Here is a 26,217-nt window from a genome sequence, read left to right as displayed (position 1 = left end):
CAAAACATGTATCTACCAGGGCTCGAACCTGGGCCCTTCCGCGTGTTAGGCGGACGTGATAACCACTACACCATAGATACGTGATAATACGAAGTTTTGCAAGAGGTCTAGATTATTATTATGTCCCATCACGATGGTCAAAACATGTATCTACTAGGGCTCGAACCTGGGACCTTCCGCGTGTAAAGCGGACTTGATAACCACAATTCCATAGATACGTGGTTATTTTGAGTTTTTGAAGAGAGCTAGCTTATTATTATGTCCCATCACGATGGTCAAAACATGTTTCTACCAGGGCTCGAACCTGGCACCTTCCGCGTGTTAGGCGGACGTGATAACCACTACACCATAGATACGTGATAATAGAGAGTTTTGCAAGAGATCTAGATTATTATTATGTCCCATCACGATGGTCAAAACATATATCTTCTAGGGCTCGAACCTGGGACCTTACGCGTGTAAAGCGGACTTGAAAACTACAATTCCATACATACGTGGTTATTTTGAGTTTTTGAAGAGAGCTAGCCTATTATTATGTCCCATCACGATGGTCAAAACATGTATCTACAAGCCTCGAACCTGGGACCTTCCGCGTGTTAGGCGGAAGTGATAACCACTACACCATAGATACGTGATAGTACAAAGTTTTGCAAGAGATCTAGATTATTATTATGTCCCATCACGATGGTCTAAACATGTATCTTCCAGGGCTCGAACCTGGGACCTTCCGCGTGTTAGGCGGACGTAATAACCACTACACCATAGATACGTGATAATTGAAAGTTTTGCAAGAGATCTGGATTATTATTATGTCTCATCACGATGGTCAAAACATGTATCTACTAGGGCTCGAACCTGGGACCTTACGCGTGTTAGGCGGACGTGATAACCACTACACCATAGATACATGATAATACAAAGTTTTGCGAGAGATCTAGATTATTATTATGTCCCATCACGATGGTCAAAACATGTATCTACCAGGGCACGAACCTGGGACCTTCCGCGTGTTAGGCGGACTTGATAACAACAATTCCATAGATACGTGGTCATTTTGAGTTTTTGAAGAGAGCTAGCTTATTATTATGTCCCATCACGATGGTCAAAACATGTTTCTACCAGGGCTCGAACCTGGCACCTTCCGCGTGTTAGGCGGACGTGATAACCACTACACCATAGATACGTGATAATACAAAGTTTTGCAAGAGATCTAGATTATAATTATGTCCCATCACGATGGTCAAAACATGTATCTACTAGGGCTCGAACCTGGGACCTTACGCGTGTAAAGCGGACTTGATAACTACAATTCCATACATACGTGGTTATTTTGAGTTTTTGAAGAGAGCTAGCTTATTATTATGACCCATCACGATGGTCAAAACGTGCATCTACAGGGCTCGAACCTGGGACCTTCCGCGTGTTAGGCGGACGTGATAACCACTACACCATAGATGCGGGATAATACAAAGTTTTGCAAGAGATCTAGATTATTATTATGTCCCATCACGATGGTCAAAACATGTATCTACCAGGGCTCGAACCTGGGCCCTTCCGCGTGTTAGGCGGACGTGATAACCACTACACCATAGATACGTGATAATACGAAGTTTTGCAAGAGGTCTAGATTATTATTATGTCCCATCACGATGGTCAAAACATGTATCTACTAGGGCTCGAACCTGGGATCTTCCGCGTGTAAAGCGGACTTGATAACCACAATTCCATAGATACGTGGTTATTTTGAGTTTTTGAAGAGAGCTAGCTTATTATTATGTCCCATCACGATGGTCAAAACATGTTTCTACCAGGGCTCGAACCTGGCACCTTCCGCGTGTTAGGCGGACGTGATAACCACTACACCACAGATACGTGATAATACGAAGTTTTGCAAGAGGTCTAGATTATTATTATGTCCCATCACGATGGTCAAAACATGTATCTACTAGGGCTCGAACCTGGGACCTTCCGCGTGTAAAGCGGACTTGATAACCACAATTCCATAGATACGTGGTTATTTTGAGTTTTTGAAGAGAGCTAGCTTATTATTATGTCACATCACGATGTTCAAAACATGTATCTACAAGGCTCGAACCTGGGACCTTCCGCGTGTTAGGCGGACGTGATAACCACTACACCATAGATACGTGGTAATACGAAGTTTTGCAAGAGGTCTAGATTATTATTATGTCCCATCACGATGGTCAAAACATGTATCTACTAGGGCTCGAACCTGGAACCTTCCGCGTGTTAGGCGGACGTGATAACCACTACACCATAGATACATGATGATACAAAGTTTTGCGAGAGATCTAGATTATTATTATGTCCCATCACGATGGTCAAAACATGTATCTACCAGGGCACGAACCTGGGACCTTCCGCGTGTTAGGCGGACGTGATAACCACTACACCATAGATACGTGATAATACGAAGTTTTGCAAGAGATCTAGATTATTATTATGTCCCATCACGATGGTCAAAACATGTATCTACTATGGCTCGAACCTGGGACCTTCCGCGTGTAAAGCGGACTTGATAACAACAATTCCATAGATACGTGGTCATTTTGAGTTTTTGAAGAGAGCTAGCTTATTATTATGTCCCATCACGATGGTCAAAACATGTTTCTTCCAGGGCTCGAACCTTGCACCTTCCGCGTGTTAGGCGGAAGTGATAACCACTACACAATAGATACGTGATAATACAAAGTTTTGCAAGAGATCTAGATTATTATTATGTCCCATCACGATGGTCAAAACATTTATCTACTAGGGCTCGAACCTGGGACCTTACGCGTGTAAAGCGGACTTGATAACTACAATTCCATACATACGTGGTTATTTTGAGTTTTTGAAGAGAGCTAGCTTATTATTATGACCCATCACGATGGTCAAAACGTGCATCTACAGGGCTCGAACCTGGGACCTTCCGCGTGTTAGGCGGACGTGATAACCACTACACCATAGATGCGGGATAATACAAAGTTTTGCAAGAGATCTAGATTATTATTATGTCCCATCACGATGGTCAAAACATGTATCTACCAGGGCTCGAACCTGGGCCCTTCCGCTTGTTAGGCGGACGTGATAACCACTACACCATAGATACGTGATAATACGAAGTTTTGCAAGAGATCTAGATTATTATTATGTCCCATCACGATGGTCAAAACATGTATCTACTAGGGCTCGAACCTGGGACTTTCCGCGTGTAAAGCGGACTTGATAACCACAATTCCATAGATACGTGGTTATTTTGAGTTTTTGAAGAGAGCTAGCTTATTATTATGTCCCATCACGATGGTCAAAACATGTTTCTACCAGGGCTCGAACCTGCCACCCTCCGCGTGTTAGGCGGACGTGATAACCACTACACCATAGATACGCGATAATACAAAGTTTTGCAAGAGATCTAGATTATTATTATGTCCCATCACGATGGTCAAAACATGTATCTACCAGGGCTCGAACCTGGGCCCTTCCGCGTGTTAGGCGGACGTGATAACCACTACACCATAGATACGTGATAATTGAAAGTTTTGCAAGAGATCTGGATTATTATTATGTCTCATCACGATGGTCAAAACATGTATCTACTAGGGCTCGAACCTGGGACCTTACGCGTGTTAGGCGGACGTGATAACCACTACACCATAGATACATGATAATACAAAGTTTTGCGAGAGATCTAGATTATTATTATGTCCCATCACGATGGTCAAAACATGTATCTACCAGGGCACGAACCTGGGACCTTCCGCGTGTTAGGCGGACTTGATAACAACAATTCCATAGATACGTGGTCATTTTGAGTTTTTGAAGAGAGCTAGCTTATTATTATGTCCCATCACGATGGTCAAAACATGTTTCTACCAGGGCTCGAACCTGGCACCTTCCGCGTGTTAGGCGGACGTGATAACCACTACACCATAGATACGTGATAATACAAAGTTTTGCAAGAGATCTAGATTATAATTATGTCCCATCACGATGGTCAAAACATGTATCTACTAGGGCTCGAACCTGGGACCTTACGCGTGTAAAGCGGACTTGATAACTACAATTCCATACATACGTGGTTATTTTGAGTTTTTGAAGAGAGCTAGCTTATTATTATGACCCATCACGATGGTCAAAACGTGCATCTACAGGGCTCGAACCTGGGACCTTCCGCGTGTTAGGCGGACGTGATAACCACTACACCATAGATGCGGGATAATACAAAGTTTTGCAAGAGATCTAGATTATTATTATGTCCCATCACGATGGTCAAAACATGTATCTACCAGGGCTCGAACCTGGGCCCTTCCGCGTGTTAGGCGGACGTGATAACCACTACACCATAGATACGTGATAATACGAAGTTTTGCAAGAGGTCTAGATTATTATTATGTCCCATCACGATGGTCAAAACATGTATCTACTAGGGCTCGAACCTGGGATCTTCCGCGTGTAAAGCGGACTTGATAACCACAATTCCATAGATACGTGGTTATTTTGAGTTTTTGAAGAGAGCTAGCTTATTATTATGTCCCATCACGATGGTCAAAACATGTTTCTACCAGGGCTCGAACCTGGCACCTTCCGCGTGTTAGGCGGACGTGATAACCACTACACCACAGATACGTGATAATACGAAGTTTTGCAAGAGGTCTAGATTATTATTATGTCCCATCACGATGGTCAAAACATGTATCTACTAGGGCTCGAACCTGGGACCTTCCGCGTGTAAAGCGGACTTGATAACCACAATTCCATAGATACGTGGTTATTTTGAGTTTTTGAAGAGAGCTAGCTTATTATTATGTCACATCACGATGTTCAAAACATGTATCTACAAGGCTCGAACCTGGGACCTTCCGCGTGTTAGGCGGACGTGATAACCACTACACCATAGATACGTGGTAATACGAAGTTTTGCAAGAGGTCTAGATTATTATTATGTCCCATCACGATGGTCAAAACATGTATCTACTAGGGCTCGAACCTGGAACCTTCCGCGTGTTAGGCGGACGTGATAACCACTACACCATAGATACATGATGATACAAAGTTTTGCGAGAGATCTAGATTATTATTATGTCCCATCACGATGGTCAAAACATGTATCTACCAGGGCACGAACCTGGGACCTTCCGCGTGTTAGGCGGACGTGATAACCACTACACCATAGATACGTGATAATACGAAGTTTTGCAAGAGATCTAGATTATTATTATGTCCCATCACGATGGTCAAAACATGTATCTACTATGGCTCGAACCTGGGACCTTCCGCGTGTAAAGCGGACTTGATAACAACAATTCCATAGATACGTGGTCATTTTGAGTTTTTGAAGAGAGCTAGCTTATTATTATGTCCCATCACGATGGTCAAAACATGTTTCTTCCAGGGCTCGAACCTTGCACCTTCCGCGTGTTAGGCGGAAGTGATAACCACTACACAATAGATACGTGATAATACAAAGTTTTGCAAGAGATCTAGATTATTATTATGTCCCATCACGATGGTCAAAACATTTATCTACTAGGGCTCGAACCTGGGACCTTACGCGTGTAAAGCGGACTTGATAACCACAATTCCATAGATACGTGGTTATTTTGAGTTTTTGAAGAGAGCTAGCTTATTATTATGTCACATCACGATGTTCAAAACATGTATCTACAAGGCTCGAACCTGGGACCTTCCGCGTGTTAGGCGGACGTGATAACCACTACACCATAGATACGTGGTAATACGAAGTTTTGCAAGAGGTCTAGATTATTATTATGTCCCATCACGATGGTCAAAACATGTATCTACCAGGGCTCGAACCTGGGCCCTTCCGCGTGTTAGGCGGACGTGATAACCACTACACCATAGATACGTGATAATACGAAGTTTTGCAAGAGATCTAGATTATTATTATGTCCCATCACGATGGTCAAAACATGTATCTACTAGGGCTCGAACCTGGGACTTTCCGCGTGTAAAGCGGACTTGATAACCACAATTCCATAGATACGTGGTTATTTTGAGTTTTTGAAGAGAGCTAGCTTATTATTATGTCCCATCACGATGGTCAAAACATGTTTCTACCAGGGCTCGAACCTGCCACCCTCCGCGTGTTAGGCGGACGTGATAACCACTACACCATAGATACGCGATAATACAAAGTTTTGCAAGAGATCTAGATTATTATTATGTCCCATCACGATGGTCAAAACATGTATCTACCAGGGCTCGAACCTGGGCCCTTCCGCGTGTTAGGCGGACGTGATAACCACTACACCATAGATACGTGATAATTGAAAGTTTTGCAAGAGATCTGGATTATTATTATGTCTCATCACGATGGTCAAAACATGTATCTACTAGGGCTCGAACCTGGGACCTTACGCGTGTTAGGCGGACGTGATAACCACTACACCATAGATACATGATAATACAAAGTTTTGCGAGAGATCTAGATTATTATTATGTCCCATCACGATGGTCAAAACATGTATCTACCAGGGCACGAACCTGGGACCTTCCGCGTGTTAGGCGGACTTGATAACAACAATTCCATAGATACGTGGTCATTTTGAGTTTTTGAAGAGAGCTAGCTTATTATTATGTCCCATCACGATGGTCAAAACATGTTTCTACCAGGGCTCGAACCTGGCACCTTCCGCGTGTTAGGCGGACGTGATAACCACTACACCATAGATACGTGATAATACAAAGTTTTGCAAGAGATCTAGATTATAATTATGTCCCATCACGATGGTCAAAACATGTATCTACTAGGGCTCGAACCTGGGACCTTACGCGTGTAAAGCGGACTTGATAACTACAATTCCATACATACGTGGTTATTTTGAGTTTTTGAAGAGAGCTAGCTTATTATTATGACCCATCACGATGGTCAAAACGTGCATCTACAGGGCTCGAACCTGGGACCTTCCGCGTGTTAGGCGGACGTGATAACCACTACACCATAGATGCGGGATAATACAAAGTTTTGCAAGAGATCTAGATTATTATTATGTCCCATCACGATGGTCAAAACATGTATCTACCAGGGCTCGAACCTGGGCCCTTCCGCGTGTTAGGCGGACGTGATAACCACTACACCATAGATACGTGATAATACGAAGTTTTGCAAGAGGTCTAGATTATTATTATGTCCCATCACGATGGTCAAAACATGTATCTACTAGGGCTCGAACCTGGGATCTTCCGCGTGTAAAGCGGACTTGATAACCACAATTCCATAGATACGTGGTTATTTTGAGTTTTTGAAGAGAGCTAGCTTATTATTATGTCCCATCACGATGGTCAAAACATGTTTCTACCAGGGCTCGAACCTGGCACCTTCCGCGTGTTAGGCGGACGTGATAACCACTACACCACAGATACGTGATAATACGAAGTTTTGCAAGAGGTCTAGATTATTATTATGTCCCATCACGATGGTCAAAACATGTATCTACTAGGGCTCGAACCTGGGACCTTCCGCGTGTAAAGCGGACTTGATAACCACAATTCCATAGAAACGTGGTTATTTTGAGTTTTTGAAGAGAGCTAGCTTATTATTATGTCACATCACGATGTTCAAAACATGTATCTACAAGGCTCGAACCTGGGACCTTCCGCGTGTTAGGCGGACGTGATAACCACTACACCATAGATACGTGGTAATACGAAGTTTTGCAAGAGGTCTAGATTATTATTATGTCCCATCACGATGGTCAAAACATGTATCTACTAGGGCTCGAACCTGGAACCTTCCGCGTGTTAGGCGGACGTGATAACCACTACACCATAGATACATGATGATACAAAGTTTTGCGAGAGATCTAGATTATTATTATGTCCCATCACGATGGTCAAAACATGTATCTACCAGGGCACGAACCTGGGACCTTCCGCGTGTTAGGCGGACGTGATAACCACTACACCATAGATACGTGATAATACGAAGTTTTGCAAGAGATCTAGATTATTATTATGTCCCATCACGATGGTCAAAACATGTATCTACTATGGCTCGAACCTGGGACCTTCCGCGTGTAAAGCGGACTTGATAACAACAATTCCATAGATACGTGGTCATTTTGAGTTTTTGAAGAGAGCTAGCTTATTATTATGTCCCATCACGATGGTCAAAACATGTTTCTTCCAGGGCTCGAACCTTGCACCTTCCGCGTGTTAGGCGGAAGTGATAACCACTACACAATAGATACGTGATAATACAAAGTTTTGCAAGAGATCCAGATTATTATTATGTCCCATCACGATGGTCAAAACATTTATCTACTAGGGCTCGAACCTGGGACCTTACGCGTGTAAAGCGGACTTGATAACTACAATTCCATACATACGTGGTTATTTTGAGTTTTTGAAGAGAGCTAGCTTATTATTATGACCCATCACGATGGTCAAAACGTGCATCTACAGGGCTCGAACCTGGGACCTTCCGCGTGTTAGGCGGACGTGATAACCACTACACCATAGATGCGGGATAATACAAAGTTTTGCAAGAGATCTAGATTATTATTATGTCCCATCACGATGGTCAAAACATGTATCTACCAGGGCTCGAACCTGGGCCCTTCCGCGTGTTAGGCGGACGTGATAACCACTACACCATAGATACGTGATAATACGAAGTTTTGCAAGAGATCTAGATTATTATTATGTCCCATCACGATGGTCAAAACATGTATCTACTAGGGCTCGAACCTGGGACTTTCCGCGTGTAAAGCGGACTTGATAACCACAATTCCATAGATACGTGGTTATTTTGAGTTTTTGAAGAGAGCTAGCTTATTATTATGTCCCATCACGATGGTCAAAACATGTTTCTACCAGGGCTCGAACCTGCCACCCTCCGCGTGTTAGGCGGACGTGATAACCACTACACCATAGATACGCGATAATACAAAGTTTTGCAAGAGATCTAGATTATTATTATGTCCCATCACGATGGTCAAAACATGTATCTACTAGGGCTCAAACCTGGGACCTTCCGCGTGTAAAGCGGACTTGATAACCACAATTCCATAGATACGTGGTTATTTTGAGTTTTTGAAGAGAGCTAGCTTATTATTATGACCCATCACGATGGTCAAAACGTGCATCTACAGGGCTCGAACCTGGGACCTTCCGCGTGTTAGGCGGACGTGATAACCACTACACCATAGATGCGGGATAATACAAAGTTTTGCAAGAGATCTAGATTATTATTATGTCCCATCACGATGGTCAAAACATGTATCTACCAGGGCTCGAACCTGGGCCCTTCCGCGTGTTAGGCGGACGTGATAACCACAATTCCATAGATACGTGGTTATTTTGAGTTTTTGAAGAGAGCTAGCTTAATATTATGTCCCATCACGATGGTCAAAACATGTTTCTACCAGGGCTCGAACCTGGCACCTTCCGCGTGTTAGGCGGACGTGATAACCACTACACCATAGATACGTGATAATACGAAGTTTTGCAAGAGGTCTAGATTATTATTATGTCCCATCACGATGGTCAAAACATGTATCTACTAGGGCTCGAACCTGGGACCTTCCGCGTGTAAAGCGGACTTGATAACCACAATTCCATAGATACGTGGTTATTTTGAGTTTTTGAAGAGAGCTAGCTTATTATTATGTCCCATCACGATGGTCAAAACATGTATCTACAAGGCTCGAACCTGGGCCCTTCCGCGTGTTAGGCGGACGTGATAACCACAATTCCACAGATACGTGGTTATTTTGAGTTTTTGAAGAGAGCTAGCTTAATATTATGTCCCATCACGATGGTCAAAACATGTTTCTACCAGGGCTCGAACCTGGCACCTTCCGCGTGTTAGGCGGACGTGATAACCACTACACCATAGATACGTGATAATACGAAGTTTTGCAAGAGGTCTAGATTATTATTATGTCCCATCACGATGGTCAAAACATGTATCTACTAGGGCTCGAACCTGGGACCTTCCGCGTGTAAAGCGGACTTGATAACCACAATTCCATAGATACGTGGTTATTTTGAGTTTTTGAAGAGAGCTAGCTTAATATTATGTCCCATCACGATGGTCAAAACATGTTTCTACCAGGGCTCGAACCTGGCACCTTCCGCGTGTTAGGCGGACGTGATAACCACTACACCATAGATACGCGATAATACAAAGTTTTGCAAGAGATCTAGATTATTATTATGTCCCATCACGATGGTCAAAACATATATCTACTAGGGCTCGAACCTGGGACCTTACGCGTGTAAAGCGGACTTGAAAACTACAATTCCATACATACGTGGTTATTTTGAGTTTTTGAAGAGAGCTAGCTTATTATTATGTCCCATCACGATGGTCAAAACATGTATCTACTAGGGCTCGAACCTGGGACCTTACGCGTGTAAAGCGGACTTGATAACTACAATTCCATACATACGTGGTTATTTTGAGTTTTTGAAGAGAGCTAGCTTATTATTATGACCCATCACGATGGTCAAAACGTGCATCTACAGGGCTCGAACCTGGGACCTTCCGCGTGTTAGGCGGACGTGATAACCACTACACCATAGATGCGGGATAATACAAAGTTTTGCAAGAGATCTAGATTATTATTATGTCCCATCACGATGGTCAAAACATGTATCTACCAGGGCTCGAACCTGGGCCCTTCCGCGTGTTAGGCGGACGTGATAACCACTACACCATAGATACGTGATAATACGAAGTTTTGCAAGAGGTCTAGATTATTATTATGTCCCATCACGATGGTCAAAACATGTATCTACTAGGGCTCGAACCTGGGACTTTCCGCGTGTAAAGCGGACTTGATAACCACAATTCCATAGATACGTGGTTATTTTGAGTTTTTGAAGAGAGCTAGCTTATTATTATGTCCCATCACGATGGTCAAAACATGTTTCTACCAGGGCTCGAACCTGCCACCCTCCGCGTGTTAGGCGGACGTGATAACCACTACACCATAGATACGCGATAATACAAAGTTTTGCAAGAGATCTAGATTATTATTATGTCCCATCACGATGGTCAAAACATGTATCTACTAGGGCTCAAACCTGGGACCTTCCGCGTGTAAAGCGGACTTGATAACCACAATTCCATAGATAAGTGGTTATTTTGAGTTTTTGAAGAGAGCTAGCTTATTATTATGACCCATCACGATGGTCAAAACGTGCATCTACAGGGCTCGAACCTGGGACCTTCCGCGTGTTAGGCGGACGTGATAACCACTACACCATAGATGCGGGATAATACAAAGTTTTGCAAGAGATCTAGATTATTATTATGTCCCATCACGATGGTCAAAACATGTATCTACCAGGGCTCGAACCTGGGCCCTTCCGCGTGTAAAGCGGACTTGATAACCACAATTCCATAGATACGTGGTTATTTTGAGTTTTTGAAGAGAGCTAGCTTATTATTATGTCCCATCACGATGGTCAAAACATGTATCTACAAGGCTCGAACCTGGGCCCTTCCGCGTGTTAGGCGGACGTGATAACCACAATTCCATAGATACGTGGTTATTTTGAGTTTTTGAAGAGAGCTAGCTTAATATTATGTCCCATCACGATGGTCAAAACATGTTTCTACCAGGGCTCGAACCTGGCACCTTCCGCGTGTTAGGCGGACGTGATAACCACTACACCATAGATGCGGGATAATACAAAGTTTTGCAAGAGATCTAGATTATTATTATGTCCCATCACGATGGTCAAAACATGTATCTACCAGGGCTCGAACCTGGGCCCTTCCGCGTGTTAGGCGGACGTGATAACCACTACACCATAGATACGTGATAATACGAAGTTTTGCAAGAGGTCTAGATTATTATTATGTCCCATCACGATGGTCAAAACATGTATCTACTAGGGCTCGAACCTGGGACTTTCCGCGTGTAAAGCGGACTTGATAACCACAATTCCATAGATACGTGGTTATTTTGAGTTTTTGAAGAGAGCTAGCTTATTATTATGTCCAATCACGATGGTCAAAACATGTTTCTACCAGGGCTCGAACCTGCCACCCTCCGCGTGTTAGGCGGACGTGATAACCACTACACCATAGATACGCGATAATACAAAGTTTTGCAAGAGATCTAGATTATTATTATGTCCCATCACGATGGTCAAAACATGTATCTACTAGGGCTCAAACCTGGGACCTTCCGCGTGTAAAGCGGACTTGATAACCACAATTCCATAGATACGTGGTTATTTTGAGTTTTTGAAGAGAGCTAGCTTATTATTATGTCCCATCACGAGGGTGTAAACATGTATCTTCCAGGGCTCGAACCTGGGACCTTCCGCGTGTTAGGTGGACGTAATAACCACTACACCATAGATAGGTGATAATAGAGAGTTTTGCAAGAGATCTAGATTATTATTATGACCCATCACGATGGTCAAAACATATATCTACTAGGGCTCGAACCTGGGACCTTACGCGTGTAAAGCGGACTTGATAACTACAATTCCATACATACGTGGTTATTTTGAGTTTTTGAAGAGAGCTAGCTTATTATTATGTCCCATCACGATGGTCAAAACATGTATCTACAAGGCTCGAACCTGGGACCTTCCGCGTGTTAGGCGGACGTGATAACCACTACACCTTAGATACGGGATAATGCAAAGTTTTGCAAGAGATCTAGATTATTATTATGTCCCATGACGATGGTCAAAACATGTATCTACCAGGGCTCGAACCTGGGACCTTCCGCGTGTGAGGCGGACGTGATAACCACTACACCATAGATACGTGATAGTACAAAGTTTTGCAAGAGATCTAGATTATTATTATGTCCCATCACGATGGTCAAAACATGTATCTACTAGAGCTCGAACCTGGGACCTACCGCGTGTAAAGCGGACTTGATAACCACAATTCCATAGATACGTGGTTATTTTGAGTTTTTGAAGAGAGCTAGCTTATTATTATGTCCCATCACGATGGTCTAAACATGTATCTTCCAGGGCTCGAACCTGGGACCTTCCGCGTGTTAGGCGGACGTAATAACCACTACACCATAGATACGTGATAATTGAAAGTTTTGCAAGAGATCTAGATTATTATTATGTCCCATCACGATGGTCAAAACATATATCTACTAGGGCTCGAACCTGGGACCTTACGCGTGTAAAGCGGACTTGAAAACTACAATTCCATACATACGTGGTTATTTTGAGTTTTTGAAGAGAGCTAGCTTATTATTATGTCCCATCACGATGGTCAAAACATGTATCTACAAGGCTCGAACCTGGGACCTTCCGCGTGTTAGGCGGACGTGATAACCACTACACCATAGATGCGGGATAATACAAAGTTTTGCAAGAGATCTATATTATTATTATGTCCCATCACGATGGTCAAAACATGTATCTACCAGGGCTCGAACCTGGGCCCTTCCGCGTGTTAGGCGGAAGTGATAACCACTACACCATAGATACGTGGTAATACGAAGTTTTGCAAGAGGTCTAGATTATTATTATGTCCCATCACGATGGTCAAAACATGTATCTACTAGGACTCGAACCTGGAACCTTCCGCGTGTTAGGCGGACGTGATAACCACTACACCATAGATACATGATAATACAAAGTTTTGCGAGAGATCTAGATTATTATTATGTCCCATCACGATGGTCAAAACATGTATCTACCAGGGCACGAACCTGGGACCTTCCGCGTGTTAGGCGGACGTGATAACCACTACACCATAGATACGTGATAATACGAAGTTTTGCAAGAGATCTAGATTATTATTATGTCCCATCACGATGGTCAAAACATGTATCTACTATGGCTCGAACCTGGGACCTTCCGCGTGTAAAGCGGACTTGATAACTACAATTCCATACATACGTGGTTATTTTGAGTTTTTGAAGAGAGCTAGCTTATTATTATGACCCATCACGATGGTCAAAACGTGCATCTACAGGGCTCGAACCTGGGACCTTCCGCGTGTTAGGCGGACGTGATAACCACTACACCATAGATGCGGGATAATACAAAGTTTTGCAAGAGATCTAGATTATTATTATGTCCCATCACGATGGTCAAAACATGTATCTACCAGGGCTCGAACCTGGGCCCTTCCGCGTGTTAGGCGGACGTGATAACCACTACACCATAGATACGTGATAATACGAAGTTTTGCAAGAGGTCTAGATTATTATTATGTCCCATCACGATGGTCAAAACATGTATCTACTAGGGCTCGAACCTGGGACTTTCCGCGTGTAAAGCGGACTTGATAACCACAATTCCATAGATACGTGGTTATTTTGAGTTTTTGAAGAGAGCTAGCTTATTATTATGTCCCATCACGATGGTCAAAACATGTTTCTACCAGGGCTCGAACCTGCCACCCTCCGCGTGTTAGGCGGACGTGATAACCACTACACCATAGATACGCGATAATACAAAGTTTTGCAAGAGATCTAGATTATTATTATGTCCCATCACGATGGTCAAAACATGTATCTACTAGGGCTCAAACCTGGGACCTTCCGCGTGTAAAGCGGACTTGATAACCACAATTCCATAGATACGTGGTTATTTTGAGTTTTTGAAGAGAGCTAGCTTATTATTATGACCCATCACGATGGTCAAAACGTGCATCTACAGGGCTCGAACCTGGGACCTTCCGCGTGTTAGGCGGACGTGATAACCACTACACCATAGATGCGGGATAATACAAAGTTTTGCAAGAGATCTAGATTATTATTATGTCCCATCACGATGGTCAAAACATGTATCTACCAGGGCTCGAACCTGGGCCCTTCCGCGTGTTAGGCGGACGTGATAACCACTACACTATAGATACGTGATAATACGAAGTTTTGCAAGAGGTCTAGATTATTATTATGTCCCATCACGATGGTCAAAACATGTATCTACTAGGGCTCGAACCTGGGACTTTCCGCGTGTAAAGCGGACTTGATAACCACAATTCCATAGATACGTGGTTATTTTGAGTTTTTGAAGAGAGCTAGCTTATTATTATGTCCCATCACGATGGTCAAAACATGTTTCTACCAGGGCTCGAACCTGCCACCCTCCGCGTGTTAGGCGGACGTGATAACCACTACACCATAGATACGCGATAATACAAAGTTTTGCAAGAGATCTAGATTATTATTATGTCCCATCACGATGGTCAAAACATGTATCTACTAGGGCTCAAACCTGGGACCTTCCGCGTGTAAAGCGGACTTGATAACCACAATTCCATAGATACGTGGTTATTTTGAGTTTTTGAAGAGAGCTAGCTTATTATTATGACCCATCACGATGGTCAAAACGTGCATCTACAGGGCTCGAACCTGGGACCTTCCGCGTGTTAGGCGGACGTGATAACCACTACACCATAGATGCGGGATAATACAAAGTTTTGCAAGAGATCTAGATTATTATTATGTCCCATCACGATGGTCAAAACATGTATCTACCAGGGCTCGAACCTGGGCCCTTCCGCGTGTTAGGCGGACGTGATAACCACAATTCCATAGATACGTGGTTATTTTGAGTTTTTGAAGAGAGCTAGCTTAATATTATGTCCCATCACGATGGTCAAAACATGTTTCTACCAGGGCTCGAACCTGGCACCTTCCGCGTGTTAGGCGGACGTGATAACCACTACACCATAGATACGTGATAATTCGAAGTTTTGCAAGAGGTCTAGATTATTATTATGTCCCATCACGATGGTCAAAACATGTATCTACTAGGGCTCGAACCTGGGATCTTCCGCGTGTAAAGCGGACTTGATAACCACAATTCCATAGATACGTGGTTATTTTGAGTTTTTGAAGAGAGCTAGCTTATTATTATGTCCCATCACGATGGTCAAAACATGTATCTACAAGGCTCGAACCTGGGCCCTTCCGCGTGTTAGGCGGACGTGATAACCACAATTCCATAGATACGTGGTTATTTTTAGTTTTTGAAGAGAGCTAGCTTAATATTATGTCCCATCACGATGGTCAAAACATGTTTCTACCAGGGCTCGAACCTGGCACCTTCCGCGTGTTAGGCGGACGTGATAACCACTACACCATAGATGCGGGATAATACAAAGTTTTGCAAGAGATCTAGATTATTATTATGTCCCATCACGATGGTCAAAACATGTATCTACCAGGGCTCGAACCTGGGCCCTTCCGCGTGTTAGGCGGACGTGATAACCACAATTCCATAGATACGTGGTTATTTTGAGTTTTTGAAGAGAGCTAGCTTAATATTATGTCCCATCACGATGGTCAAAACATGTTTCTACCAGGGCTCGAACCTGGCACCTTCCGCGTGTTAGGCGGACGTGATAACCACTACACCATAGATACGTGATAATTCGAAGTTTTGCAAGAGGTCTAGATTATTATTATGTCCCATCACGATGGTCAAAACATGTATCTACTAGGGCTCGAACCTGGGATCTTCCGCGTGTAAAGCGGACTTGATAACCACAATTCCATAGATACGTGGTTATTTTGAGTTTTTGAAGAGAGCTAGCTTATTATTATGTCCCATCACGATGGTCAAAACATGTATCTACAAGGCTCGAACCTGGGCCCTTCCGCGTGTTAGGCGGACGTGATAACCACAATTCCATAGATACGTGGTTATTTTTAGTTTTTGAAGAGAGCTAGCTTAATATTATGTCCCATCACGATGGTCAAAACATGTTTCTACCAGGGCTCGAACCTGGCACCTTCCGCGTGTTAGGCGGACGTGATAACCACTACACCATAGATGCGGGATAATACAAAGTTTTGCAAGAGATCTAGATTATTATTATGTCCCATCACGATGGTCAAAACATGTATCTACCAGGGCTCGAACCTGGGCCCTTCCGCGTGTTAGGCGGACGTGATAACCACAATTCCATAGATACGTGGTTATTTTGAGTTTTTGAAGAGAGCTAGCTTAATATTATGTCCCATCACGATGGTCAAAACATGTTTCTACCAGGGCTCGAACCTGGCACCTTCCGCGTGTTAGGCGGACGTGATAACCACTACACCATAGATACGTGATAATACGAAGTTTTGCAAGAGGTCTAGATTATTATTATGTCCCATCACGATGGTCAAAACATGTATCTACTAGGGCTCGAACCTGGGACCTTCCGCGTGTAAAGCGGACTTGATAACCACAATTCCATAGATACGTGGTTATTTTGAGTTTTTGAAGAGAGCTAGCTTATTATTATGTCCCATCACGATGGTCAAAACATGTATCTACAAGGCTCGAACCTGGGCCCTTCCGCGTGTTAGGCGGACGTGATAACCACAATTCCACAGATACGTGGTTATTTTGAGTTTTTGAAGAGAGCTAGCTTAATATTATGTCCCATCACGATGGTCAAAACATGTTTCTACCAGGGCTCGAACCTGGCACCTTCCGCGTGTTAGGCGGACGTGATAACCACTACACCATAGATACGTGATAATACGAAGTTTTGCAAGAGGTCTAGATTATTATTATGTCCCATCACGATGGTCGAAACATGTATCTACTAGGGCTCGAACCTGGGACCTTCCGCGTGTAAAGCGGACTTGATAACCACAATTCCATAGATACGTGGTTATTTTGAGTTTTTGAAGAGAGCTAGCTTAATATTATGTCCCATCACGATGGTCAAAACATGTTTCTACCAGGGCTCGAACCTGGCACCTTCCGCGTGTTAGGCGGACGTGATAACCACTACACCATAGATACGCGATAATACAAAGTTTTGCAAGAGATCTAGATTATTATTATGTCCCATCACGATGGTCAAAACATATATCTACTAGGGCTCGAACCTGGGACCTTACGCGTGTAAAGCGGACTTGAAAACTACAATTCCATACATACGTGGTTATTTTGAGTTTTTGAAGAGAGCTAGCTTATTATTATGTCCCATCACGATGGTCAAAACATGTATCTACTAGGGCTCGAACCTGGGACCTTACGCGTGTAAAGCGGACTTGATAACTACAATTCCATACATACGTGGTTATTTTGAGTTTTTGAAGAGAGCTAGCTTATTATTATGACCCATCACGATGGTCAAAACGTGCATCTACAGGGCTCGAACCTGGGACCTTTCGCGTGTTAGGCGGACGTGATAACCACTACACCATAGATGCGGGATAATACAAAGTTTTGCAAGAGATCTAGATTATTATTATGTCCCATCACGATGGTCAAAACATGTATCTACCAGGGCTCGAACCTGGGCCCTTCCGCGTGTTAGGCGGACGTGATAACCACTACACCATAGATACGTGATAATACGAAGTTTTGCAAGAGGTCTAGATTATTATTATGTCCCATCACGATGGTCAAAACATGTATCTACTAGGGCTCGAACCTGGGACTTTCCGCGTGTAAAGCGGACTTGATAACCACAATTCCATAGATACGTGGTTATTTTGAGTTTTTGAAGAGAGCTAGCTTATTATTATGTCCCATCACGATGGTCAAAACATGTTTCTACCAGGTCTCGAACCTGCCACCCTCCGCGTGTTAGGCGGACGTGATAACCACTACACCATAGATACGCGATAATACAAAGTTTTGCAAGAGATCTAGATTATTATTATGTCCCATCACGATGGTCAAAACATGTATCTACTAGGGCTCAAACCTGGGACCTTCCGCGTGTAAAGCGGACTTGATAACCACAATTCCATAGATAAGTGGTTATTTTGAGTTTTTGAAGAGAGCTAGCTTATTATTATGACCCATCACGATGGTCAAAACGTGCATCTACAGGGCTCGAACCTGGGACCTTCCGCGTGTTAGGCGGACGTGATAACCACTACACCATAGATGCGGGATAATACAAAGTTTTGCAAGAGATCTAGATTATTATTATGTCCCATCACGATGGTCAAAACATGTATCTACCAGGGCTCGAACCTGGGCCCTTCCGCGTGTTAGGCGGACGTGATAACCACAATTCCATAGATACGTGGTTATTTTGAGTTTTTGAAGAGAGCTAGCTTAATATTATGTCCCATCACGATGGTCAAAACATGTTTCTACCAGGGCTCGAACCTGGCACCTTCCGCGTGTTAGGCGGACGTGATAACCACTACACCATAGATACGTGATAATACGAAGTTTTGCAAGAGGTCTAGATTATTATTATGTCCCATCACGATGGTCAAAACATGTATCTACTAGGGCTCGAACCTGGGACCTTCCGCGTGTAAAGCGGACTTGATAACCACAATTCCATAGATACGTGGTTATTTTGAGTTTTTGAAGAGAGCTAGCTTATTATTATGTCCCATCACGATGGTCAAAACATGTATCTACAAGGCTCGAACCTGGGCCCTTCCGCGTGTTAGGCGGACGTGATAACCACAATTCCATAGATACGTGGTTATTTTGAGTTTTTGAAGAGAGCTAGCTTAATATTATGTCCCATCACGATGGTCAAAACATGTTTCTACCAGGGCTCGAACCTGGCACCTTCCGCGTGTTAGGCGGACGTGATAACCACTACACCATAGATGCGGGATAATACAAAGTTTTGCAAGAGATCTAGATTATTATTATGTCCCATCACGATGGTCAAAACATGTATCTACCAGGGCTCGAACCTGGGCCCTTCCGCGTGTTAGGCGGACGTGATAACCACTACACCATAGATACGTGATAATACGAAGTTTTGCAAGAGGTCTAGATTATTATTATGTCCCATCACGATGGTCAAAACATGTATCTACTAGGGCTCGAACCTGGGACTTTCCGCGTGTAAAGCGGACTTGATAACCACAATTCCATAGATACGTGGTTATTTTGAGTTTTTGAAGAGAGCTAGCTTATTATTATGTCCCATCACGATGGTCAAAACATGTTTCTACCAGGGCTCGAACCTGCCACCCTCCGCGTGTAAGGCGGACGTGATAACCACTACACCATAGATACGCGATAATACAAAGTTTTGCAAGAGATCTAGATTATTATTATGTCCCATCACGATGGTCAAAACATGTATCTACTAGGGCTCAAACCTGGGACCTTCCGCGTGTAAAGCGGACTTGATAACCACAATTCCATAGATACGTGGTTATTTTGAGTTTTTGAAGAGAGCTAGCTTATTATTATGTCCCATCACGAGGGTGTAAACATGTATCTTCCAGGGCTCGAACCTGGGACCTTCCGCGTGTTAGGTGGACGTAATAACCACTACACCATAGATAGGTGATAATAGAGAGTTTTGCAAGAGATCTAGATTATTATTATGTCCCATCACGATGGTCAAAACATATATCTACTAGGGCTCGAACCTGGGACCTTACGCGTGTAAAGCGGACTTGATAACTACAATTCCATACATACGTGGTTATTTTGAGTTTTTGAAGAGAGCTAGCTTATTATTATGTCCCATCACGATGGTCAAAACATGTATCTACAAGGCTCGAACCTGGGACCTTCCGCGTGTTAGGCGGACGTGATAACCACTACACCTTAGATACGGGATAATGCAAAGTTTTGCAAGAGATCTAGATTATTATTATGTCCCATGACGATGGTCAAAACATGTATCTACCAGGGCTCGAACCTGGGACCTTCCGCGTGTGAGGCGGACGTGATAACCACTACACCATAGATACGTGATAGTACAAAGTTTTGCAAGAGATCTAGATTATTATTATGTCCCATCACGATGGTCAAAACATGTATCTACTAGAGCTCGAACCTGGGACCTACCGCGTGTAAAGCGGACTTGATAACCACAATTCCATAGATACGTGGTTATTTTGAGTTTTTGAAGAGAGCTAGCTTATTATTATGTCCCATCACGATGGTCTAAACATGTATCTTCCAGGGCTCGAACCTGGGACCTTCCGCGTGTTAGGCGGACGTAATAACCACTACACCATAGATACGTGATAATTGAAAGTTTTGCAAGAGATCTAGATTATTATTATGTCCCATCACGATGGTCAAAACATATATCTACTAGGGCTCGAACCTGGGACCTTACGCGTGTAAAGCGGACTTGAAAACTACAATTCCATACATACGTGGTTATTTTGAGTTTTTGAAGAGAGCTAGCTTATTATTATGTCCCATCACGATGGTCAAAACATGTATCTACAAGGCTCGAACCTGGGACCTTCCGCGTGTTAGGCGGACGTGATAACCACTACACCATAGATGCGGGATAATACAAAGTTTTGCAAGAGATCTATATTATTATTATGTCCCATCACGATGGTCAAAACATGTATCTACCAGGGCTCGAACCTGGGCCCTTCCGCGTGTTAGGCGGAAGTGATAACCACTACACCATAGATACGTGGTAATACGAAGTTTTGCAAGAGGTCTAGATTATTATTATGTCCCATCACGATGGTCAAAACATGTATCTACTAGGACTCGAACCTGGGACCTACCGCGTGTAAAGCGGACTTGAAAACTACAATTCCATACATACGTGGTTATTTTGAGTTTTTGAAGAGAGCTAGCTTATTATTATGTCCCATCACGATGGTCAAAACATGTATCTACAAGGCTCGAACCTGGGACCTTCCGCGTGTTAGGCGGACGTGATAACCACTACACCATAGATACATGATAATACAAAGTTTTGCGAGAGATCTACATTATTATTATGTCCCATCACGATGGTCAAAACATGTATCTACCAGGGCACGAACCTGGGACCTTCCGCGTGTTAGGCGGACGTGATAACCACTACACCATAGATACGTGATAATACGAAGTTTTGCAAGAGATCTAGATTATTATTATGTCCCATCACGATGGTCAAAACATGTATCTACTATGGCTCGAACCTGGGACCTTCCGCGTGTAAAGCGGACTTGATAACTACAATTCCATACATACGTGGTTATTTTGAGTTTTTGAAGAGAGCTAGCTTATTATTATGACCCATCACGATGGTCAAAACGTGCATCTACAGGGCTCGAACCTGGGACCTTCCGCGTGTTAGGCGGACGTGATAACCACTACACCATAGATGCGGGATAATACAAAGTTTTGCAAGAGATCTAGATTATTATTATGTCCCATCACGATGGTCAAAACATGTATCTACCAGGGCTCGAACCTGGGCCCTTCCGCGTGTTAGGCGGACGTGATAACCACTACACCATAGATACGTGATAATACGAAGTTTTGCAAGAGGTCTAGATTATTATTATGTCCCATCACGATGGTCAAAACATGTATCTACTAGGGCTCGAACCTGGGACTTTCCGCGTGTAAAGCGGACTTGATAACCACAATTCCATAGATACGTGGTTATTTTGAGTTTTTGAAGAGAGCTAGCTTATTATTATGTCCCATCACGATGGTCAAAACATGTTTCTACCAGGGCTCGAACCTGCCACCCTCCGCGTGTTAGGCGGACGTGATAACCACTACACCATAGATACGCGATAATACAAAGTTTTGCAAGAGATCTAGATTATTATTATGTCCCATCACGATGGTCAAAACATGTGTCTACTAGGGTTCAAACCTGGGACCTTCCGCGTGTAAAGCGGACTTGATAATCACAATTCCATAGATACGTGGTTATTTTGAGTTTTTGAAGAGAGCTAGCTTATTATTATGACCCATCACGATGGTCAAAACGTGCATCTACAGGGCTCGAACCTGGGACCTTCCGCGTGTTAGGCGGACGTGATAACCACTACACCATAGATGCGGGATAATACAAAGTTTTGCAAGAGATCTAGATTATTATTATGTCCCATCACGATGGTCAAAACATGTATCTACCAGGGCTCGAACCTGGGCCCTTCCGCGTGTTAGGCGGACGTGATAACCACAATTCCATATATACGTGGTTATTTTGAGTTTTTGAAGAGAGCTAGCTTAATATTATGTCCCATCACGATGGTCAAAACATGTTTCTACCAGGGCTCGAACCTGGCACCTTCCGCTTGTTAGGCGGACGTGATAACCACTACACCATAGATACGTGATAATTCGAAGTTTTGCAAGAGGTCTAGATTATTATTATGTCCCATCACGATGGTCAAAACATGTATCTACTAGGGCTCGAACCTGGGACCTTCCGCGTGTAAAGCGGACTTGATAACCACAATTCCATAGATACGTGGTTATTTTGAGTTTTTGAAGAGAGCTAGCTTATTATTATGTCCCATCACGATGGTCAAAACATGTATCTACAAGGCTCGAACCTGGGCCCTTCCGCGTGTTAGGCGGACGTGATAACCACAATTCCATAGATACGTGGTTATTTTTAGTTTTTGAAGAGAGCTAGCTTAATATTATGTCCCATCACGATGGTCAAAACATGTTTCTACCAGGGCTCGAACCTGGCACTTTCCGCGTGTTAGGCGGACGTGATAACCACTACACCATAGATACGTGATAATACGAAGTTTTGCAAGAGGTCTAGATTATTATTATGTCCCATCACGATGGTCAAAACATGTATCTACTAGGGCTCGAACCTGGGACCTTCCGCGTGTAAAGCGGACTTGAAAACTACAATTCCATACATACGTGGTTATTTTGAGTTTTTGAAGAGAGCTAGCTTAATATTATGTCCCATCACGATGGTCAAAACATGTTTCTACCAGGGCTCGAACCTGGCACTTTCCGCGTGTTAGGCGGACGTGATAACCACTACACCATAGATACGCGATAATACAAAGTTTTGCAAGAGATCTAGATTATTATTATGTCCCATCACGATGGTCAAAACATATATCTACTAGGGCTCGAACCTGGGACCTTACGCGTGTAAAGCGGACTTGAAAACTACAATTCCATACATACGTGGTTATTTTGAGTTTTTGAAGAGAGCTAGCTTATTATTATGTCCCATCACGATGGTCAAAACATGTATCTACTAGGGCTCGAACCTGGGACCTTACGCGTGTAAAGCGGACTTGATAACTACAATTCCATACATACGTGGTTATTTTGAGTTTTTGAAGAGAGCTAGCTTATTATTATGACCCATCACGATGGTCAAAACGTGCATCTACAGGGCTCGAACCTGGGACCTTCCGCGTGTTAGGCGGACGTGATAACCACTACACCATAGATGCGGGATAATACAAAGTTTTGCTAGAGATCTAGATTATTATTATGTCCCATCACGATGGTCAAAACATGTATCTACCAGGGCTCGAACCTGGGCCCTTCCGCGTGTTAGGCGGACGTGATAACCACTACACAATAGATACGTGATAATACGAAGTTTTGCAAGAGGTCTAGATTATTATTATGTCCCATCACGATGGTCAAAACATGTATCTACTAGGGCTCGAACCTGGGACTTTCCGCGTGTAAAGCGGACTTGATAACCACAATTCCATAGATACGTGGTTATTTTGAGTTTTTGAAGAGAGCTAGCTTATTATTATGTCCCATCACGATGGTCAAAACATGTTTCTACCAGGGCTCGAACCTGCCACCCTCCGCGTGTTAGGCGGACGTGATAACCACTACACCATAGATACGCGATAATACAAAGTTTTGCAAGAGATCTAGATTATTATTATGTCCCATCACGATGGTCAAAACATGTATCTACTAGGGCTCAAACCTGGGACCTTCCGCGTGTAAAGCGGACTTGATAACCACAATTCCATAGATACGTGGTTATTTTGAGTTTTTGAAGAGAGCTAGCTTATTATTATGACCCATCACGATGGTCAAAACGTGCATCTACAGGGCTCGAACCTGGGACCTTCCGCGTGTTAGGCGGACGTGATAACCACTACACCATAGATGCGGGATAATACAAAGTTTTGCATGAGATCTAGATTATTATTATGTCCCATCACGATGGTCAAAACATGTATCTACCAGGGCTCGAACCTGGGCCCTTCCGCGTGTTAGGCGGACGTGATAACCACAATTCCATAGATACGTGGTTATTTTGAGTTTTTGAAGAGAGCTAGCTTAATATTATGTCCCATCACGATGGTCAAAACATGTTTCTACCAGGGCTCGAACCTGGCACCTTCCGCGTGTTAGGCGGACGTGATAACCACTACACCATAGATACGTGATAATACGAAGTTTTGCAAGAGGTCTAGATTATTATTATGTCCCATCACGATGGTCAAAACATGTATCTACTAGGGCTCGAACCTGGGACCTTCCGCGTGTAAAGCGGACTTGATAACCACAATTCCATAGATACGTGGTTATTTTGAGTTTTTGAAGAGAGCTAGCTTATTATTATGTCCCATCACGATGGTCAAAACATGTTTCTACCAGGGCTCGAACCTGGCACCTTCCGCGTGTTAGGCGGACGTGATAACCACTACACCATAGATACGTGATAATACAAAGTTTTGCAAGAGATCTAGATTATAATTATGTCCCATCACGATGGTCAAAACATGTATCTACTAGGGCTCGAACCTGGGACCTTACGCGTGTAAAGCGGACTTGATAACTACAATTCCATACATACGTGGTTATTTTGAGTTTTTGAAGAGAGCTAGCTTATTATTATGACCCATCACGATGGTCAAAACGTGCATCTACAGGGCTCGAACCTGGGACCTTCCGCGTGTTAGGCGGACGTGATAACCACTACACCATAGATGCGGGATAATACAAAGTTTTGCAAGAGATCTAGATTATTATTATGTCCCATCACGATGGTCAAAACATGTATCTACCAGGGCTCGAACCTGGGCCCTTCCGCGTGTTAGGCGGACGTGATAACCACTACACCATAGATACGTGATAATACGAAGTTTTGCAAGAGGTCTAGATTATTATTATGTCCCATCACGATGGTCAAAACATGTATCTACTAGGGCTCGAACCTGGGATCTTCCGCGTGTAAAGCGGACTTGATAACCACAATTCCATAGATACGTGGTTATTTTGAGTTTTTGAAGAGAGCTAGCTTATTATTATGTCCCATCACGATGGTCAAAACATGTTTCTACCAGGGCTCGAACCTGGCACCTTCCGCGTGTTAGGCGGACGTGATAACCACTACACCACAGATACGTGATAATACGAAGTTTTGCAAGAGGTCTAGATTATTATTATGTCCCATCACGATGGTCAAAACATGTATCTACTAGGGCTCGAACCTGGGACCTTCCGCGTGTAAAGCGGACTTGATAACCACAATTCCATAGAAACGTGGTTATTTTGAGTTTTTGAAGAGAGCTAGCTTATTATTATGTCACATCACGATGTTCAAAACATGTATCTACAAGGCTCGAACCTGGG

The 26,217-nt window shown here is 43.3% G+C and overlaps 31 non-coding genes across 31 annotated transcripts; all 31 read right to left on the bottom strand.

Annotated features, from left to right (window-relative positions):
• Positions 1-7: 7 nt before the first annotated feature.
• TRNAV-AAC (transfer RNA valine (anticodon AAC)) lies at positions 8-80 on the bottom strand. The gene has a single exon. It is a non-coding gene; the product is annotated as a tRNA-Val (tRNA).
• A 1,443-nt stretch (positions 81-1,523) lies between these two features.
• On the bottom strand, positions 1,524-1,596 carry TRNAV-AAC (transfer RNA valine (anticodon AAC)). Its single transcript has one exon. It is a non-coding gene; the product is annotated as a tRNA-Val (tRNA).
• Positions 1,597-2,212: 616 nt separating this feature from the next.
• On the bottom strand, positions 2,213-2,285 carry TRNAV-AAC (transfer RNA valine (anticodon AAC)). The gene has a single exon. It is a non-coding gene; the product is annotated as a tRNA-Val (tRNA).
• A 65-nt stretch (positions 2,286-2,350) lies between these two features.
• TRNAV-AAC (transfer RNA valine (anticodon AAC)) lies at positions 2,351-2,423 on the bottom strand. Its single transcript has one exon. It is a non-coding gene; the product is annotated as a tRNA-Val (tRNA).
• Positions 2,424-3,039: 616 nt separating this feature from the next.
• On the bottom strand, positions 3,040-3,112 carry TRNAV-AAC (transfer RNA valine (anticodon AAC)). The gene has a single exon. It is a non-coding gene; the product is annotated as a tRNA-Val (tRNA).
• Positions 3,113-3,453: 341 nt separating this feature from the next.
• TRNAV-AAC (transfer RNA valine (anticodon AAC)) lies at positions 3,454-3,526 on the bottom strand. The gene has a single exon. It is a non-coding gene; the product is annotated as a tRNA-Val (tRNA).
• A 754-nt stretch (positions 3,527-4,280) lies between these two features.
• Positions 4,281-4,353, bottom strand: TRNAV-AAC (transfer RNA valine (anticodon AAC)). The gene has a single exon. It is a non-coding gene; the product is annotated as a tRNA-Val (tRNA).
• Positions 4,354-4,969: 616 nt separating this feature from the next.
• On the bottom strand, positions 4,970-5,042 carry TRNAV-AAC (transfer RNA valine (anticodon AAC)). The gene has a single exon. It is a non-coding gene; the product is annotated as a tRNA-Val (tRNA).
• Positions 5,043-5,107: 65 nt separating this feature from the next.
• On the bottom strand, positions 5,108-5,180 carry TRNAV-AAC (transfer RNA valine (anticodon AAC)). The gene has a single exon. It is a non-coding gene; the product is annotated as a tRNA-Val (tRNA).
• Positions 5,181-5,796: 616 nt separating this feature from the next.
• Positions 5,797-5,869, bottom strand: TRNAV-AAC (transfer RNA valine (anticodon AAC)). Its single transcript has one exon. It is a non-coding gene; the product is annotated as a tRNA-Val (tRNA).
• A 341-nt stretch (positions 5,870-6,210) lies between these two features.
• On the bottom strand, positions 6,211-6,283 carry TRNAV-AAC (transfer RNA valine (anticodon AAC)). Its single transcript has one exon. It is a non-coding gene; the product is annotated as a tRNA-Val (tRNA).
• Positions 6,284-7,037: 754 nt separating this feature from the next.
• On the bottom strand, positions 7,038-7,110 carry TRNAV-AAC (transfer RNA valine (anticodon AAC)). Its single transcript has one exon. It is a non-coding gene; the product is annotated as a tRNA-Val (tRNA).
• A 616-nt stretch (positions 7,111-7,726) lies between these two features.
• TRNAV-AAC (transfer RNA valine (anticodon AAC)) lies at positions 7,727-7,799 on the bottom strand. Its single transcript has one exon. It is a non-coding gene; the product is annotated as a tRNA-Val (tRNA).
• Positions 7,800-7,864: 65 nt separating this feature from the next.
• Positions 7,865-7,937, bottom strand: TRNAV-AAC (transfer RNA valine (anticodon AAC)). Its single transcript has one exon. It is a non-coding gene; the product is annotated as a tRNA-Val (tRNA).
• A 616-nt stretch (positions 7,938-8,553) lies between these two features.
• On the bottom strand, positions 8,554-8,626 carry TRNAV-AAC (transfer RNA valine (anticodon AAC)). Its single transcript has one exon. It is a non-coding gene; the product is annotated as a tRNA-Val (tRNA).
• A 1,994-nt stretch (positions 8,627-10,620) lies between these two features.
• Positions 10,621-10,693, bottom strand: TRNAV-AAC (transfer RNA valine (anticodon AAC)). The gene has a single exon. It is a non-coding gene; the product is annotated as a tRNA-Val (tRNA).
• A 1,029-nt stretch (positions 10,694-11,722) lies between these two features.
• Positions 11,723-11,795, bottom strand: TRNAV-AAC (transfer RNA valine (anticodon AAC)). The gene has a single exon. It is a non-coding gene; the product is annotated as a tRNA-Val (tRNA).
• An 892-nt stretch (positions 11,796-12,687) lies between these two features.
• TRNAV-CAC (transfer RNA valine (anticodon CAC)) lies at positions 12,688-12,760 on the bottom strand. The gene has a single exon. It is a non-coding gene; the product is annotated as a tRNA-Val (tRNA).
• Positions 12,761-13,376: 616 nt separating this feature from the next.
• On the bottom strand, positions 13,377-13,449 carry TRNAV-AAC (transfer RNA valine (anticodon AAC)). Its single transcript has one exon. It is a non-coding gene; the product is annotated as a tRNA-Val (tRNA).
• A 65-nt stretch (positions 13,450-13,514) lies between these two features.
• On the bottom strand, positions 13,515-13,587 carry TRNAV-AAC (transfer RNA valine (anticodon AAC)). Its single transcript has one exon. It is a non-coding gene; the product is annotated as a tRNA-Val (tRNA).
• A 65-nt stretch (positions 13,588-13,652) lies between these two features.
• TRNAV-AAC (transfer RNA valine (anticodon AAC)) lies at positions 13,653-13,725 on the bottom strand. The gene has a single exon. It is a non-coding gene; the product is annotated as a tRNA-Val (tRNA).
• A 340-nt stretch (positions 13,726-14,065) lies between these two features.
• TRNAV-AAC (transfer RNA valine (anticodon AAC)) lies at positions 14,066-14,138 on the bottom strand. The gene has a single exon. It is a non-coding gene; the product is annotated as a tRNA-Val (tRNA).
• A 616-nt stretch (positions 14,139-14,754) lies between these two features.
• TRNAV-AAC (transfer RNA valine (anticodon AAC)) lies at positions 14,755-14,827 on the bottom strand. Its single transcript has one exon. It is a non-coding gene; the product is annotated as a tRNA-Val (tRNA).
• A 3,372-nt stretch (positions 14,828-18,199) lies between these two features.
• Positions 18,200-18,272, bottom strand: TRNAV-AAC (transfer RNA valine (anticodon AAC)). The gene has a single exon. It is a non-coding gene; the product is annotated as a tRNA-Val (tRNA).
• Positions 18,273-19,577: 1,305 nt separating this feature from the next.
• Positions 19,578-19,650, bottom strand: TRNAV-AAC (transfer RNA valine (anticodon AAC)). Its single transcript has one exon. It is a non-coding gene; the product is annotated as a tRNA-Val (tRNA).
• Positions 19,651-20,542: 892 nt separating this feature from the next.
• On the bottom strand, positions 20,543-20,615 carry TRNAV-CAC (transfer RNA valine (anticodon CAC)). Its single transcript has one exon. It is a non-coding gene; the product is annotated as a tRNA-Val (tRNA).
• A 616-nt stretch (positions 20,616-21,231) lies between these two features.
• TRNAV-AAC (transfer RNA valine (anticodon AAC)) lies at positions 21,232-21,304 on the bottom strand. The gene has a single exon. It is a non-coding gene; the product is annotated as a tRNA-Val (tRNA).
• A 340-nt stretch (positions 21,305-21,644) lies between these two features.
• Positions 21,645-21,717, bottom strand: TRNAV-AAC (transfer RNA valine (anticodon AAC)). Its single transcript has one exon. It is a non-coding gene; the product is annotated as a tRNA-Val (tRNA).
• Positions 21,718-22,057: 340 nt separating this feature from the next.
• TRNAV-AAC (transfer RNA valine (anticodon AAC)) lies at positions 22,058-22,130 on the bottom strand. Its single transcript has one exon. It is a non-coding gene; the product is annotated as a tRNA-Val (tRNA).
• A 1,994-nt stretch (positions 22,131-24,124) lies between these two features.
• On the bottom strand, positions 24,125-24,197 carry TRNAV-AAC (transfer RNA valine (anticodon AAC)). The gene has a single exon. It is a non-coding gene; the product is annotated as a tRNA-Val (tRNA).
• A 1,443-nt stretch (positions 24,198-25,640) lies between these two features.
• Positions 25,641-25,713, bottom strand: TRNAV-AAC (transfer RNA valine (anticodon AAC)). Its single transcript has one exon. It is a non-coding gene; the product is annotated as a tRNA-Val (tRNA).
• Between the last annotated feature and the right edge of the window lie 504 nt (positions 25,714-26,217).

Source organism: Phalangium opilio, unplaced genomic scaffold (assembly GCF_054372755.1).
Source record: "Phalangium opilio isolate 3A_F unplaced genomic scaffold, DU_Popi_V2 ptg000103l_1, whole genome shotgun sequence".
In the NCBI taxonomy this organism is placed as follows: domain Eukaryota; kingdom Metazoa; phylum Arthropoda; class Arachnida; order Opiliones; family Phalangiidae; genus Phalangium; species Phalangium opilio.
Note: the sequence above shows the minus strand (reverse complement) of the source record. Positions and strands in the feature narration are given on the sequence as shown.